Source organism: Sprattus sprattus (genome assembly GCF_963457725.1).
Source record: "Sprattus sprattus genome assembly, chromosome: 16".
NCBI classification, from domain to species: domain Eukaryota; kingdom Metazoa; phylum Chordata; class Actinopteri; order Clupeiformes; family Clupeidae; genus Sprattus; species Sprattus sprattus.
Window position 1 is genome coordinate 19,898,641 of NC_137914.1, and position 12,346 is coordinate 19,910,986.

Here is a 12,346-nt window from a genome sequence, read left to right on the forward strand (position 1 = left end):
GCACCATGAAGTGAAGATAATGAGAAGAATGTCTGTGGTATCTCTGCTCTCCCGCAGTTTCTTGACGCTCGTTGGAGCTCATTACTACAGTCAGTATTTTACTACACATTTCACTTGTCAGTTCCTCTCTTTGCCTGCGGCCAAAGGTTGTCAGGAGCTTTTCTATGAGTCTCAAGGGATCCCAGCAGCTGGACAGAGCAGCACAGAACTCCTGCCATGATTCCATCACACATCTTAGGGGCTCAGTGCTACTGTTTCCCTTGGTTCCTCTGACAGCTTGTTGTGTGCACAGTGTAAAAACCTTATCTCTGTTGAACAACCACACAACACCCTTGTGGCCATTTATGTCCTGCAGGACTGTGACTGCCATCACCCAGATGAAACCAATATGGAAGGTGTGCGCAGCTCCACTATTTAACAGGCTCTTCACCGCACCTTTTAGAACATGCATTTATCATTTTCTTATTCTTAAAAACTGGAAATGGGAACATTCTTAACTTTACCTGGAAAAACCAGCTGATGTGACATGTATTTGATACACAGTATTCAGGAAATCGCCTGCTCCATCTCTGTCAGGTAGGGATGAGAGAATTCAGGGAGGTTGATGGGTGGATTGTACTTCAGTCTCTGCTTGACAAGCACGCCATCAACTGAATTCACACACTTACATTTTGAACCTGCAAGAGGCTTACATAAAACTATTTAGTCACTACATTCATTTTTAATTGTTTTAACTTGCTGATATCAGTTATATCCAGCCTATATAGATTCAATTAAAACTGATTGATTCTTCCGCCTAAATTATTTCATATGTCTTGCATTATAAATGAGTTCACACAAACCATGTAATAAAACCTTAGTTGAGCCAGGAATAATGTGAAGCAAGACAGAAATGCAGCCTCCATGTCCAATACACCACACATGCCCAGAAGGGCCTCTTTAGTACACAAGTGAGTGGACTCACACAGGAACGTGGAAAACAGGATGGCGGTCTTGTCTACATTTTAGACTCTACAACACAGTCGGTAAACTTGGACAAGAACATTAACGAACACAGGGGCAAAATGAAGGCATTAATCCATATCACAAGGACTAGAAATTGTAACAGATATTCAAGCTCACATTAACACAAAAGGGGAGGCACAAGCACATTCTAAATCAAACACTTATACACAGAATCAAGAATGAACACCAAACACACTGAATCATGGGAACTCTCTACATCACTACACACATACACAGAAGCCTGCACAACTTAGTGAGCCGGGTGCTCTCGCAAGAGCTGATCCAGTGATTTTCACATTAGATACACTCAATAAAGTCTCCTAAACTAAATGTGGTTTCTGAACTGCCAAAAGGTGTTTTTGATTTGGTTGAAAATTTAGAACAAGAGAAATAGGTCACTTCTCTGCAATCTGCATCAACTTTCATGACGAAAGGAAAGATATTGCATTGGTAAAACATTGTCAGATTGTAATTAGAGGAGTTTGGACATTTAAGCTGAGGTATAGTAGTCCCTGGTGCCAATTAGTGTTTATTTGTAGTAAAACAGGAGAGTTTGGACATGAACAGTAGTAGAGTTGTCCTGTGTTTCTTTTTAATGAGTTGCGCTAAACTGCACAACTGCACAGTGTGGATTTCACTGACTGAAAAACTAGCTGAGCACAGAGCCACAATTGTTGGAGAGGTATATAATAGATTTATTTTACAGAAATGGAAAAATGTATAAGAAATTTCAGTTTACCCCACTCTTCCCCTTGCAGGGTGCACTGAGCCATGTACACTTCACACACAAACATATACACACACACCACACACACACACACACACACACACACACACACACACACACACACACACAAACACACACACACACACACACACACACACACACACACACACACCATCTTACACTTATGTCCTTATGCACACACACACACACCATCAAGGTTTGTAGCTTCTCCAACACTATTAAGACTGGAAGCTGAGCTTGTGTGTGTGTTTGTGTGTGTGTGTGTGTTTGTGTGTGTGTGTGTGTGTGTGTGTGTTGCTGACCAAATTATAAGGTTCCCTAATAGTCCGTTTTAAGGCTCATGCAAACGTCACGCAGAGGACCTGCAGGTAAAGGTAACAGGGACGTTTTTAAAGGATGTCCTGGGGACGTATGCTGAGAGACCAAATAAGAACGTTCCCTAATAGTCCGTTTTAAGGCTCATGCGAACGTCACGCAGAGGACCTGCAGGGAAAGGTAACGGGGACGTTTTTAAAGGACGTCCTGGGGACGTGTGCTGACCAAATTATAAGGTTCCCTAATAGTCCGTTTTAAGGCTCATGCGAATGTCACGCAGAGGACCTGCAGGTAAAGGTAACGGGGACGTTTTTAAAGGATGTCCTGGGGACGTATGCTGAGAGACCAAATAAGAACGTTCCCTAATAGTCCGTTTTAAGGCTCATGCGAACGTCACGCAGAGGACCTGCAGGATAAGGTAACAGGGACGTTTTTAAAGGATGTCCTGGGGACGTATGCTGAGAGACCAAATAAGAACGTTCCCTAATAGTACGTTTTAAGGCTCATGCGAACGTCACGCAGAGGACCTGCAGGATAAGGTAAAAGGGACGTTTTTTGAAGGACGTCCTGGGGACGTGTGCTGAGAGACCAAATTATAATGTTTCCTAAAAGTCCGATTTAAGACTCATGCGAACGTCACAGAAGGACCCAACGTAGACTTGCTACGAACGTCAAAAACGTTCTGGTAACGTCCTTTAGCGAACGTTGTGCCGGGGACCAATTGGGGACGATTGGGGACCTTGCGAATGTCCTGTTAATGTCCTGGGGACGTTCCCTGTTTGCGGGGATGTTAGATATACACCTGAAAGGGCAAACTTATCTCTTTCATGGTAGGTATTTTTTGTGGGAGAAATAGTTGCAATCTACAACAAAATGATGTGCTTATCTTACACTAAGAATATCGCACTAAACAACCACACTCAAACAAAAGGAATATTGTAGGCCTATTGTTAGAACAATAGCAGGGCAGATCACACGGATAATCCATATTCATCATCTTGGCAAATTGAGATACTGCGGCTGGCGCGATTAAGCATTGAACATTCCATATTTGAAATATCTTTATAAGTAGGCTAGTGAAGTCAACCTGTTGATAGTATTCCCAACTCATTTGTCCTTCATTCTATCACCGTGTTTGAAAGGTATTGGTTAGGTAATAGCCGAGTGACAGCTGTTTTCTTTCTGAATTGACAGTAGCCTATAGGATATACTTGTGTGTTTTAAGCAAATGAAATGTGTAGCAATGTTTACGAAGGGGCAATTGCTATGGTGAATGATACAGTAAATACATTGTGAAATGAAAGGAAAACACATCACAGCGAGTGCAGTGCATCACAGCGAGTGCAGTGCATCACAGCGAGTGTGAGCGAGTGCATGTAGTATATGTTGATGCCGGAGTTAAATAAAGGCAGGCTATTCATAAAATACGTCAATGTGTCAGTAGTATGAACAGTTGAGACATTGACTCCGTGGGGCTCAGGTCGTTTGGACAAATATTTTAATTGCTGTCACTCGTGCTGGTTCTCTGGCAGTAGGCTACTTGGGCCGGCTCATCTATTGTGATATACAGGGAATAGTTTTCAAGGAAAGGATCTGCACCTTTGACAGTGGCTGTTGTTCATATAGCCTATATACTGTATATGGATATAAAGGTAATGAAACAGGAAACGCTAGGTCCAGAAATGTTAGTTTCCGGAGTTGATGTCGTATGGAAATGATGTCGTAGTGGGCCAATCACGGCCAAGGAGTATCCGTCGCCATGAGCGGACCGACAGAAATTTTTGCGGGGACACGGAGAGCTGTCCGACGGCTCTGGAGAGCACGGAGAGGGCGTTTCAGCTACCTGAGAAGGCGTTCCAGCTACCTGAAGGCGTTCCTATGTGCCCAAAAACGTGTCGTACGGAGTACCATAAAAAAGCTTTTATACTGCAGCTGCCTTATGCTTGCCAGTTGACCAGCATAGCACACCTGAAGTCTGTGGAGTCTGTGAAGACCAGTGGTTGACCACATAGTTAAGAGCAGTGATGTTTCCACACAGCACCATTGCTCTCTTAAGTTGAGATCCTTGCTTGGGAAAGGTCCTTGTCCTGCTATAGAAGTTGATTATGAAACCTGGCTAGGCCACATTGATTTATATCTCCTATCTACCTTTTCCTGACATACATGTAGTTAGCAAAATTGAAGAAAGCCTCTTGCCCCCTGCAGTGGCCATGGTTAAGCATTTAGGTTCTCAGATTAGTTCTGGATCCTTCTTCAGTTTGTTGGATTCTGTGAATGTTACTGTAGGTGACAGGGATGAACTTTGCCAAGTTTCTGCATTAATCGAAACTAATTCACTAATTCAAACTAATCGGAATGCTGGAGAGAAGCCTTCAGCTCCAGATAAGTCCCAGTGTAGTAGGAGAAAGGGAAGGAGTCCAAGTGCAGTTGTAGAGAGGGGAGGACTGGCTCCAAATCGGTCCAAGTGCAGTAGAAGAGAGGGGAGGACTGGCTCCAAATCAGTCCCAGTGCAGTAGGAGATAGTGGAGGACTGGCTACCAGTCAAATGGACCACCAGTTGCTGAAACTAATATTTATAGGATGCTGTGACTACGCCAAAGAGACGGATAGGCCTGTTGCCCCTGACCTCGAACACAAAGACAATGAGAAAGCAAATAGCTGAGCTTCAAGCTCAGTTGGGTTCTCTGAAGCTTCAAAGGAGCAAAGGGTTGGAGGAGCTGGCAGCAAAACTAAAGAGGTTAAACAACAGATACCACAGCAATATGCCGGAAAAGCAGATAAAAAGCCTAGTTGAAAGTTCCATTTGGGGTGATGACGGACGTGTTGCAAGTGCCTGTTGTGATGAGCCTAATACTGTGCTTGTATAACTCAAGGAAATGCTGCGTCTAGCAACAAGATTTTGAATCTCACATCATTCAATAATATACTGCCATTAATTATATAACATTGTAACATTACATTTATGACTGAACATACTGAACTAGTCATCCAAGAGGCAACCTTGCTTTAATTGCACTCTGCTGGATATGTTAGGTACTAAAGATAACAACAATTTATTAAAGTTTAACCTATAAATATAATACAAAAAAGACTACAGACAACCATATCAACACAATAGATGTAGATGCTAGTGCAAGGTATGGAAGTTCATACCAAGTAGAATGTGCTAGTGTGCCAATGCAGAAGATAAACAACTAGGGTGCCAGGAAAACAACCAGTGTTATTTACCATGAAGCATATCAGTTGCACTATGGACGAAGGAGGCACAGAGTCTCTTAGTTCTCCAAACAGAAGCCTTGAAATGCCAACCTGAGGGCAAACTCCCTCTGGAGTGGATGGTCCTGGCAATCCAATATAGCATAAGCCCTCCTAAGGACCTGCCTGTTATAAATGTCCAACAGCTTGGCATGACTCCTCCTGGGATCTAGCTGGCCATATTAAAAAGACTTCCATGTCTGTTCTCATTGGACTCATTTAGGTTGCCAAACCATACAAAATACAAAAGGTTAAAACAGATTAAATTAAACTGAGTTTTTATTTCAGTAGAAACGTTACAAGAGTTAATTTAATAAAATAAAGTTTTTCCTGGACCTTTAAGAGGTAGGGTTATGCGATTCAAAACAGAAGTTGTTATCAAGTACAATATCAAAATATTAGTAGCCACCCACAAGGTCAATGTTAAAGGCTTTTATAACAGGCAGAGTAGCTAGGCTACTCGGTTGTGACTTCCTGAAATCACAGGCTTATACAGAATAATGGAAGAAGATATATAAGGTGTCCACATGCACACATTTATTTTCTTATTACAATACATATATCATTATATATATTCATATTCATTCTGAACAGTTAAAACTGAAATGTTGCCTGAACAGATACCCTTTGCAGATGTGTAGACACTGGGGTCATTGGTCAGGAGGGAGGGTTAGGGGGTTGAAGTCCATGCCCAGACTTTAGACCCTTAGAAACGCCCCTGCACCAAGCGTAATCTTACAAAATTACAATAAATTTAATATATAATTTCTTGTACTATTAAAATAGAGAGGGGAAAATAGACTAATTGACAGACTTCACTTGGAATGAAAGTTCTAATGAACATGTGGTAGCGTTGGCACTGTCTTAATGCAATTCAGTGGTCCATGACATATCAGGGCAAGCTGACTTGCTAGAGATACAGTACAACACAAATATGACAAACATGACAAATATGACAGCTCTTTGAGTCTGGACAAGTTTTATTAGGAGTCCCCGCTCCGAGAGAGAGGAACAGTCATCGGCTGTCAGGAAAAAAAGCCGTTGTGGCCATCTTATGGTTGTCGTTATGGTTGTGTGGTTACCCTTTCTTTTAAAACATCTGGTGTGATGTGGTTGCATGTTCAATACTGCAGATTTTTGGTGAGTAGACCATTGCAGTCGCCAGATCTGCTTTTAAGCAACAATAGTGCTGTAGTGTGAATGAAGAAATTATGCAACTTGACTCTGCCTCCTCGATACAATGTATAAAATGGATAGTAGGCAAATAGCTTCTCTGAATACTGTTTTGATGCGATGTTCCTTCCTAGTTGAAAGTACAACGATTACTATCATTAGGCCTACGTACATTTTTGGCTGTCATATAAATGCTCGGCCCCCACATTAAGTACCCAGGGTCATGGGTGAATTATCAGAATGGTATTGTGTTATCTTTTGTGTTGTTGGTGGCTGCTGCTCCTCAGACATGGCTGACATCTTTAAACACATCTTGCCATTGGAGAACCTTCTGTTCTGTGTGCCTCTATGCTTGAGTGTTAATGTCCATTTCTTTCATTGCTGCCACTTGGACGACCTGTAATATGAGGTCAACTGGAAGAGAATGTTACCCAGAATCACAAAGCTTTTAAAGCAATCTTAACAGTCTGGTATTGTTATATGCAGACAAATACACACATGTACGCACAGGCAAGCACGCACGAACGCACGCACGCACACACGCACGCACGCACGCACGCACGCACGCACGCACGCACGCACGCACGCACGCACGCACGCACGCACGCACGCACGCACGCACACACACACACACACGCACAGGCACACGCACACGCACACACACACACACACACATGCACACACACACACACACAGCTTCTCCTGGCATCTACCATAGTTCTTACTAAAAAGAAACAGAAATGCAGGAAATTAGAGAGGATGGAAAAAGAAAGCAAAGTAAAGGGATGGAAAGGAAAGGATTAGAGAGGAATCTCCACACCCCATGCTCCTAAATAATAGAAATCCAACAACAACTTTTCAAATATCAGCCGGCCCCCAGGACTTCCTTTTCAAGCTTTTTGTGTACTTTCCCGTGCATGGAAATACCTGCAAAGCACACATTGTACACACACACAATTTCTTAATTCAGTCTTGGTGTGTGGAATGTTTACTGAAACCTGGCTCTGCTTGGCAAAAAAAAGTCTAGAAGACAGCACTCTCTCTGATCTCTGTCCTTTTGCTATCATATTCCTCTAAAGAATCATACACTATGTGTGTCTTCCTCGCTCACACATACTACATGCACAGGCAGAGCCCTGTTGGCCATGACACACTTGCTGGCCAACAGGAAAATGCTGCAATGTGTACTACAGACAAAACACCACTGACCTCCTCCTCTCTTCCACCCACACACACATCTTCATACACACACTTAAAACACGTCTATTGTGACTGATGAGATAGTACTGTGTAAATATGCTGTTTCAGTTGAATCATTAATCAGAGAGGAAATGGAGTTCAGACATGTTGACACACCCTACACACACAAACGCACACACACACGTCTCCACGGAAACCCACCCTTCCCTCAGCACAGGTGACTAGGTTTGTTACTCTTGTATCAGACTCAACCCGGCACTCATACCACCCTTTGGTGTTAACACTATTCTAAAGCCTCCATTCCTGGACAGCCACAGTGCCCCTGAGTGCCCCGGCGTGCCCCTGAGTGTCTGGGCAGGTGAAGGGCTCCAGGTCTGGTAACCCACCTATCTCTGCTAACGCTAACGTGAATACAGTATGGCTCTCCTTGAAAGATATGTACCTGCCCAGGACACCAAGGGGTGATGAATGGGATTATTTTCCCTCTAAATGTGTTTTTGTTTAAATGTGAAACATATAGGCCAGGTGTAAGTATGCTGAGAGATGAGGACTTTGACCCCCAAACGACTATTACTCACATGGGCCTATGTATGATGCAGGGGTGAGACACCATGCTGCTTCTCTCAGAAGCGTGAGATGGAGGGTGGGGGAAAACCAAGGAAGGAATTTCATAAGAAAGACCTTCCCACACTCTCTGTAGGAATACAAAGATCCTGTCATGGCACTGCGGTCCCACTTCTACACACACACACACACACACACACACACACACACACACACACATTCATACATACACAGGCTAGTTTATTCATTCATTCAAAAATGTTCCTGTCAAAGATGGCCATGACGTTACGAGTTACTCCTGTGGGTTAATATCTCCATGTATGGAAACCTCCTCTGTAACATTAACTAACGAGGAAGCTTTGCTCAGAAGTGTAAATAAAATTGAATTGAATTGAATTGTGTACCACTATTTACAAATGAAAAACTGGTTGGGTAAAGAGAGCTTTTATCCACTATAACACTTATAAAACACATCACTCAACTGAAGTTGAAGTTGGAGTACTGCAGTCTCAGAAATGAAACATACATATTCATGATGGACTTGATAAAAAAAAAAATCTAAATGTGCTGAACATGCAAGTATAAAAAAATGTGCTGACTATATTTTTTATTTACATATTTCCAAATGTATGTGGATTTTTGGCAGATACTGACATAGAGTTTGGCAGTTGTATGCATAGAGTAAGGTCTAAGTTAATATAAAATAGATGACCTGGAATAAAGTGTGCTTCCATATCACCCATTTGCTTAAAAGTAAACTTTGAACTGCGTTGGATTTAGAGGATGAAATGAATATACCACACACATAGTTAGAGACAAAACTGAGCACACAAGCCCTCCACCGCACACCAACTCAACTTGAGCCTCGCCCAGTCTTCCTTTTATCCTCTCGCTCTCCCAGCTCGGCTGCTGTCTCCCCGGCCCTTCTGAAGGTTAAAACATGCACCTGTTTCTACAGTGCAAGCAAAGAAGAACAGCAGCTTTATTGAAAGGCATTGAGAAAAGGCATCCCCCCTTGCTCTCTCTCTTTCACACACACACACACACACACACTCGCACACACACACACACACACACACACACACACACATTCATAAGCACCCTTTCCGTTTTTCAATGCGTACAGTCATAATTCATCATTCAGCACTGAGGAACAGAGGGCCCATCTGAGAACAAAACACACATAGAGAACACACCCTTGGAGCTTCCCCGCTCCCCCGCTCCCTGCACACACACACTGATGGATTTACCTCCATAGGAGTAGCTTTTCCCCCCAAAATGTCTTATTGGTAAGAAATGGACACACTCAGTAAGGACTTTTGAACCAAATGTAAACCCATACGATTTTAAGGTTGCCTTTAATGTTGGTGTTCAGACCTTGTTGGTGTGCCTCTGAAGCAAGACTGTTGCTCTCGTCTGCATTGTCTTCCCAGAGATGCCTGCAGTCATGTCTAAACAGGCCCAAAGTCATTGACCAGTCTCCAAGGTCTCCCACCCCTTAAAGGTCAAATTGGCTGCCATTTCCACTATTGTAATAGCACCCTTCAGCACGCCGGATGGCTGCAGGGGCCCCTTGGTGGAGTTCAGCCCATTCTTCTCTGAGGTGAGGTGAGGTGGAGTTTGGAGCCAGTCTTGCTCTCCCACAAGGCCAGCTATTGTGCAATCCGTCAATCCCTTTGGTTGTGTGGGACTATATTTGATCCTAGCTCTAATATCCCACACAAGGAGCTAACTCAGATCTATCTAGACCACAACCCTCTACCTTGCACTAACCAGTGAGGTCAGTTCATAATGTTACTAATAAATGGACAAGTGTCAAACCCATACACTAACCCAATACAACGTCTCTTTATGCTACGACTGTCTCTTCACAGGATCCCACTGTCCACTCAACCAGCTTTCCCACCAGGAGACGGACAGTCAACACACAGACACACAGACACACACACGCAATGACCTCACCCCACATCCGGTGGCCACATCACAGTGACCTCAGCAGGGTCTGGCTGGAACAGTGTGAAACAGGAGAAACTCTGCCCACAGTATTCCTCTCCTCACAGAATGAGCCTTTCTCTCCTCCTGCCCCCTCTGTCGGCCTCCCTTTCTCCTCTGGAGCGACTGTTCCGTTTTTTATCCTTGTAGATAAATGAATTCTTGGTGAGTTAGCAGACAGTGGGACACAATGGGGCTTGTTTATTGTGTGAGAATAAAGACACCCTAGATGCATGTGTCTACAAAAAGAGAAAGAAAAGATGGAGAGAGCAGAGTCTCTTTGATTCAGACTCTATCAGGAGACCCCTCCTAGTTTATCATGGAAAGGTGGAAGACAACGGTCTCTGACCTGTTTTTTTTTCTGAGCCAAAGGGCAAAGCTGTAGTTGTGGGTGGCTAAATCTGGTCTAGAGAGGGGAAGGTAGAGGATGTGAGAGTTAGGTTAAGTTGTATTGGATAATTTGCTACTGAGCCCCAGACCCTCACTGACTCACAACGCTTTGAATAGAAGTTATTATTCAGGTCATCAGTCAAAATACCTTTGTTTTAGTTTGAAGCCTGTGATATCAGTTGCTTGTCTATGCTGTTTCTGCCATCATGTGGCCAGTTACTGTATTGCTTTTGGCATCTGACCTGTGTGTTGACACGGTTAGTTGCTGAAGCCGCTTCTCTGTCCTTCCGCCACATACCTGTCTGAACTCGTCACTGGCCATTGATTTACTAAACACAACTGATCTAGCTAATCAAGACGATTACACTTACAGTACGATCGGTGTGATTATTTTGTCTGTGCTGAAAATAGGCATCAGTGCATTTTAGGTCTGAAAAGAGTTTAACAGGGACCTGTGAGGTATCTGGGGGAGCCTGTTAAAGATCAGATTTGCTTAGCCTCAATGATGTGTCAGAAGCACCGAATGTGCTTTTTTGTAATATGGTACAACATATTATTCCATGATCAGTGAGGGATTATATGAGCTTCATCACTGATTTGGTATAGATACCTGCATCTGGATTTCCAAACCCACCAAATTTGGGAATCCAGTGATGAGTAATTAACTAATTATTCAAGTTCATCACGGTATTGGATGTCTAGATATATAATGTACATGTTCTCTGGACATGAGGAAAGAGACGGTTTTATGAAACATATTCCCAAGCTTTCCTCACTCTCCTTTAGAGATAAACACAGCCAAGACTGTGGGAAAACTTTACAATCTGTGCACATACAGATAGGAAAGCAATGGGAGTTAAAACGTATCATCCATATTTCTGTTATCGCTTTGAATGCATTCACTTTACCTGTATCTTTAAAAATACTATAATAGCCTATTCATACACACATAACAAAAGCCAATTGTGTTATGACAGAAAAGTAATTATTAAGTCATTTGTTATCTGCCAGTTGGCTTTGTTCATATTTTGTTCTAGTTACTTGGCAGTTGTTACAGTTATGGCCACAAATTTTAAAGGGTCCTCACAGCAGTGTCACAATATTTTTACCTTCACTTGCTGTAACAAGGCAGTGCCCTCACATATCAGAACACTTCTCCTAGCAGTGTACCCAAGCCCAGGGATGGGATGTCCATTACAAAACAACCCTTTCCAGTATTATCTTGGGCGTTTCATGTCACTCTTTGTATGAGTAATTTGTAAAGATTAACTTGTCAGATGCCTTTAAAGTTTATTCATGCTTGGCAAGACGGTCAACGTCATACACTGAACAATGGCCTCTTTAAAAATCACTGAGCTTTCACAGACCTTAATTCAAAGCTTTGTTGGCGTCCTCTGCAGGAAGCCATTTGTGCTCATTGTTGTGTTGGGTATTTTCAGTCTTCACTCACCACTGAGATTCACCTCAGTTCCCTCAAAGACCATCTACAAAGGCCCTTCATCTATTGTATCTATGTACAACACATGCAACATACACAATACATACGTAGATAGGGCATAACAGCCAACAGAGAATCATGTGACAGCGTTCTCAGATCTAGTGTGTATAGTTTTATGCTCACAGAGTGGACATGTACCTGTCCATCTATCCACAGAAGTGTACTAAGAGAGCAATAGGTCTGCAGATCCACCGAGTGTTGGAACA